Source organism: Cryptomeria japonica, chromosome 10 (assembly GCF_030272615.1).
Source record: "Cryptomeria japonica chromosome 10, Sugi_1.0, whole genome shotgun sequence".
Classification (NCBI taxonomy): domain Eukaryota; kingdom Viridiplantae; phylum Streptophyta; class Pinopsida; order Cupressales; family Cupressaceae; genus Cryptomeria; species Cryptomeria japonica.
Genome location: NC_081414.1, coordinates 822,317,270 through 822,324,119, shown reverse-complemented (window position 1 = coordinate 822,324,119; position 6,850 = coordinate 822,317,270).

Sequence of the window (6,850 nt, the reverse complement as noted above, 5' to 3'; positions counted from 1 at the left end):
ACGGACGTGTGGTTACCTATGAGTCTCGTAAACTCAAGGACCACAAGTTGAACTATCTAGTTCATGATTTGGAGTTGGCAGCTGTAGTGCATGCATTGGTTAGATGACAACATTTTCTGTTGGGGCGTCAATTTGAGCTGCATAGTGATCATTGTAGTTTGCAGTATATTTTCATGCAGCCGAACTTGAATGCTCGATAGCAAAGATGGATGGAATTCCTTTGTGAGTCTGATTTTAAGGTTTGATAGATTTAGGGGAAAGAGAACGTAGTGGCAGATGCTTTGAGTCGTAGGCGACATGAGGTTGCAGCATTGTCCCTTGGAGTGGACTTGAGAGAGAGAATTCTCGGAGTTCTTCCTCAAGATACCTAGTAGCTAGATGTTAGATCCGTGATGGAGTTCGGAAGGCCATTAGAGGGTAGATTTTCTGGATATACCCTTGATGTAGATGGTCTTCTTCGTCATCTTGGACGGATCTATGTACCTCCTTTGGAGGGTCTTTGTGTTTTGATCATGATTGAGGCCCATCGTGCACCTTATTCGGCAAATCTAGGTGTCAGTAAGATGCATGTAGATCTTAGACAGATTTATCATTGGGCTAGTTTCAAAAGTGACATTGTTGATTTTGTGTCAAAGTGTTTAGAATGTTCGCAGGTGAGGGTGGAGCATCAACACCTGGCAGGGCTTTTATAGCCTAATCTGGTATCGGATTGGAAATGGGACATCATTTAAATGGATTTCATTGTTGGGTTGCCTATTTCTTCATGTCGTCATGATGCCATCATGGTCATTGTTGACGGATTGACCAAAGTTGCTCATTTTGTTCCTATTTGAGCTTCCTATATAGCAATAGTGGTGGCACAGGTTTTCTTGGAAGAGGTAGTGAGGTTGCATGGGATTCCAAGGCGGATCACTTCTGATAGAGATCATGTCTTTACGTCAGCCTTGTGGACTGCACTTCAGCATGCTTTGGGGACCCAGTTGAACTTTAGTTTAGCTTATCATCCAGAGACAAATGGTTAGACCGAGTGAGTGAATTAGGTTTTGGTTGACATGCTTTGCATGCATGTTATGGACCAGAAGTTGCACTGGGAGGATTATATTTATCTAGTGGAGTTTACTTATAACCATAAATATCATAGCTCCATAGGTATGTCTCCTTTCCAAGCATTGTATGGTCATCCTTGTCATACCCCTTTGAGTTGGAATCGGTTAGAGGATAGGGTGCGTATAGGACTGGATATTCTTCGAGAGATGGAGCAACAAGTTGAGCGGATTCGTGAGCATTTGGTAGCTGCACAGGATAGGCAGAAGAAGTATGCAAATGCTCATAGGGTAGATCGCCAGTCTTTTGTTGGCAACCATGTATTCTTGAGAGTGAGTCCGCGAAAGAGTCTGATCCGTTATGAAAAGGGTTCTAAGTTGGCATCTCAATTTTTTGGCCCTTTTGAGATCCTTGAGAGGATAGGACCTATTGCCTACTATCTTACCTTGCCACCGAGCCTATCCCGCATCCACGATGTCCTTCATGTTTTAGTTCTTCGACCTTATCATCCTGATGTGACACATGTTCTTGATTGGAACACTTTGTAGGTCGAGGACGTGCAGCTTTCTATGAAGCTCATGCACAATTCTATAGTGTCGGGAGTTGACCCTCAGGGGTTGTACCATCAACCAGGTAAGGGTCCTATGGGACCCAAATGATGAGACCATGGCAACTTGGGAGGATGCAATGAAGATGAGAGCGCTCTCTCTCTCTCTCTCTCTATATATATATATATATATATATATATTAATATGATATATTTATATGGGTATATATTCGATGATTATATATCTATATACATATATTAGATTATTATATATATTTATTTTGGGATTTATTTTATTTTGTTGAAAACATATATTTAGGTTCCTTTTATTGATTAATCATGAATATAAGTTAGTGAGTTAATTAAAGTGATTATGCATTGACTTTTCTTGAGGGGGTTACTTTTATTTATTTAAATGTGGTTAATTTTAGCCTTACTCGACAAATGACAACTCCAAATTTCTTTTATCAGCATAGTTGTATTTTCTATAATTTTTAAATATCGATATTTACAAGTATTTAATGCTTTTGACTGTTTTAAAAAGATTGCCTGTATTAGGATCTTTAGTGAAAATGGTATCTTTGGTAAGAGCTTATTTGCATTGCAATTCTTGTTTTGAGTTGTTGTCATGTCGTAATGGATGTCGTACCCTCTCGATCAGGTGTTGTTTGTGTAACCCTGTTGATTTGAACCATTGTGTGTTTTGTTCCAAATGGTCAATCCTAGGTTATTGAATTATGTTTTCTTCACTTATACTTTGTCAAGATTAGTTTTGGCTGTCACTTTTGCCATAGGGTTCTCGTAGAGAGACCATATCTGTTAGTGTCCTTTGAGAGAGTGGGTTTCGAGTGGGGGACGCACCCAAAGTAGTTGGCAGGATAACCCCTCGAAATTCAATTAATAAGTGATAATCTAATAATTGTTTAGGGGGTGGGTAGTTGTAATACTAATTAAGATATTGTACCTCGCACATGGTTGAGTGCTCGTATAGGCTCAAGATGTAGTGGGAAGGCCTAGAATGGAAAACCTAACACCTTGTCATCACAAAGGGTTGGTAGAGTCTGCATGATAATTAGATGAAGCCAGGGGCTCAGAAAAGGTTACCAGGATAACCTAGGATGGGCGTTGGGACCTATGGAGGCTGAGCTAGGGTAACCACCTTAAGCCATGCGATGACACTCTCTCCTTACGGTCACTTGTGTATTGTGAGTTTGAGTCACATGAGTATTTAATTAGATGTATTTGAGTTCCATAATTAGATGGATAAATGGATTAACCTTATGATGTTGTTTTAGTTATGAATTAATCTTCATTGGTAACCCTTTAGGAATTCATGTGTTAGACTTCCACATGTGTTATTGAATGTGTTGTAATGTAATAATTAATGCACTGAATCTTTTAAAAAAATTATTTCACCCTTTAGTTGCCTAGTAGTGTTGTTTTCCTTTAGGGTTCTTGCCGGGGCATTACACAATAAATTTGGTGCAAATTGCCTCACATCTGACAATCTATTTATATGTTTAGGGGACTTCTCCTCATGACTTTGCCCTAAGATCCTTCTACCAAGTTGTCACATAACGAATGATCTACTTACATGCTTAGGAACACCGTCTCTCATACCACTAATACAATATAAAAACAACGTCCCCCCTTTTAAAATTCAATAATTCAAAACACAAATAGAAGCTACAAAGAAACTCTATGATTTCAAAATTTCAAATCCAACACAACCAAAACAAAATTTATTCAATCAAATTTTAGATTAACTAGTACATCACATGAAAACTTTGGTATCTTCTATACCTTTACCTTCTTCAAGCATTTCTTTAATCACATCTTCATTTTCAAACTTATGATGAAATATTGTGTTATTATTACTCTTTTTTGCACTGCTCAAATCAGCAACATTCAATGTCGCCACCTCTTCAAGATAACTTTCACTTTCCTCTTTAGGTTCCTCTAAATTGAACTCTAAAATTCTAGTCTTATTTTCAATTACCTTGGTCAATATAGCCACTTTGTTCATGAGATCCTTCATCCCATTTTACACCATCTCTTTCATATGTACAATATTATTCTTCTCTATAACCTTCTTCTCCTCTTTTACAACATCTGATATGTCCTTTAATCAAATTTTGAATGTCCCTTCCATCATTACTTCTATCAATCATACATTCTATTTCTCTTTTCTCTATTATCTATTTTTGAAGTCTACAGAAATTGGTTCTTTATTCCAAGTCCAAAATCCAAACTCTTGGTCTTACATCTATTCCCTTCATTATGTAATAGGAAATACCTACTTTACCTTGATATTCTCTTTCTCTTCTCTTTTCTTACACATGATGTGTAAGTTTCTCAGTGCAAAGTTGCCTCAAATCGGAAGTTCTACTTCCACTTCCAAATCCACTATCTAATTTACATACAGCGTCTATTCTTGATGTTCTATCTATACAAAAAAGATGCACTTCCATCGACCAACTTCGATAAATTTGGTGCAAATTGTCTCACATTTGACAATCTATTTATACATTTAAGGGACTTCTCCTCATGAGTTTGCCCTAAGATCCATGTACCAAGCTGCCTCATAATCAGCGATCTACTTACACACTTAGGAACACCCTCTCTCATACCACTATACAATATAAAATCAACCTCCTACCTTTTAAAATTCAATAATTCAAAACACAAATAGAAACCACAAAGAAACTCTATGATTTCAAAATTTGAAATGCAACTACAACCAAAACCAAATTTATTCAATCAAATTTTAAACTAACTAGTACATCACATGAACTACAATGGCCTCTTACTCCAACTTCTCTTTACTATGCACTCAAAGTCACAGCTCCCTTTATGAATTTCTCCTCAACACACAATTTATTCCTTTCTCACCTTTCATACAGCCAACCTTGACCAAATTTATTTAATATCTTTGTCCACACACCCTATATTCTATTTCCACTGTGCACTACACCCCACGGAGCCTCCTATGTCGTTCTCCTTATCGTGTGCAACCACCCCATCTCCTTTTGATCGTTGCTCAGTGCTCACTTGCTACTCCGAAGCCCTACCCCCCATACCTATTTGTTTCATGCTCTTAATTCCTTAACAGGCCTCTTTTCTTCCTACGCAACCTAGCCCTCTCACTAACGGCCCCCCCTTTTATGCACCTCCCCTTATCATTTAAGGACGATGATCACTATATATTTCATCGCGGCTTTCAATCTATTCCTTCTATGGCTGAAACCATTCCTTAGGATACGCTGCCCATTCTCTTTACTTCCTTCAATATTCTACCCTCCTCCATTCCACTCTCTTTATTAAAGCCAATGCCTGTTATAATCTGTATTTGGCCATTTCTAAAATAACCGATGCCCCTATCAGCTTTTACTGCATATTAATCTTCCTGTTTTGATATTCCAAATCTAACACGGAGGGCAGGATGCTCCTGCATTAGTTTTCGCTTTCAATGAGGAAGACGAAGACTCTGATTTATGTCCCTTAACTACTCCGTTTGTTTCTTTCCCTTATATTCAGAATCCTTTTGTTCAATTGAATTAAGCTCTTGATACTTTGATGGCTTCATCGTACCTATTTGAATTATCTCATCTTTCTCATTGGTGAGCTTAGTAGAAAATTTTGAAAGAGAAGGCACAATGAGGCATGAACCAAAATCTTTCTTTGTTGGATGAAAAGTAGAAACAAACATTAAATAAATAACCAAAATCTTTCTTTGTTGGATGAAAAGTAGAAACAAACATTAAATAAATAATGAGGATCTAACTTTGATAAGACACTGAGGGTCAATTGTTCATATTGCTTAAGATTTATCCTTAGCAATTTTATCTTAGTGAATAACTCTTGAATCATGTTAAATTTTTGTGGATTAAGACTTATTATTTCATTCTTGAGTTGATGTCCCTTAATTACATCTTGCTTATAAAACGAATTAGTGTCTATTGGCTGGCAAAGTGAAAAGTATGCGTGGAGGGCCACGTGCAGGTATCTAGAGTAGTAGAAATTGTTGAACGTAGAGGAATCGTGTTATTGAGGAAGAGGGACAAAAAAACGCACAACTGTGTAAGACGAAATGTGAGGTCACGTATACGTTGTTGGAAGAATAAAGATTTAAAATATACGTATACGTTGTGTGATCGTGATGAATGGAGGTTCCTATGATGATGATGGATGTCACTTTAAATGACTTAGGTGGCTATATTTCCACCAAGAAAGTATCTATCGTGAGAAATATAGACAACAATTACACCAAGGAAAGTAACGTTGAACCAACTTGCTTCTCTTCAGTCAAAGCTTCCTATGTTGAGTGGCATTGACAAGGAAAATGGGGTTGCATAGTGCCAACTGCCAACGTAAGGCATGAGTGCAGATACACCAATAAATCCTTAAAAGCCTTGCAATGTAAAGACAACTTGTAAACCCAGAAATCGCCACGAAACCAATTAGATAATCTACACAATAAATCTTATAGGAAGTCCACAAAATTATGGCTAAAGATAGGCCACGAACAGAGATATTTAACTAGCATTGAGATTGAAGATGCAAAGAAGTCATTTTCTAACCAAATTTAAGCAAACGGGTAGAGGCTTAATCGACCCTCTACTAATGTTTTTTGCTACAACAGTGAGAACTTTATGAAAAAAAATATATATATATATAAACTATAAGAATTGGCTCCATACACTCTTTCGATAGGGCTATGTGCAGCAATCATATTGATGTGAAGGTAGATGTTCTCATCAATCATACACAATGTTGGAGTAAGTCAAGAATCTAAAAGAATGAAATAATAACATAATAAAATTATCTATTGTAATCTAGTAAATTTTACTTCTTAATTGTGAGCTCAATTTGATAATCTTTTAGACACTTGATTTAATTATTAAAATCCAAGATCTTTACGGTCATTTTTAGCCTTGACTTTACCCCAACTTAGAATGTTGTGTCCAAAATTTCTATTTCAAATGTGGAGCAAAATGAGGAGCAAATATGATGTCAGAGGCCTAAATTCTTACATCTCCCTCTGGGAGAGCTTATTTTGGTAGGATTAGGATGCCCAACATACATGTGCCACCAAAATGTTTTAAAGTGTTAGCCTTGACATTACGAAACTTCTAGTCTGAATATTTGTCTTTGATTATTTAATGTCGGCTTTTTCTCAAAAATTAACCTTGTGACTTAAATATAAGCTAGTAACTTTTTCTCATTTTGATATGCAATCTTGATGATAGCAAAGCTCTA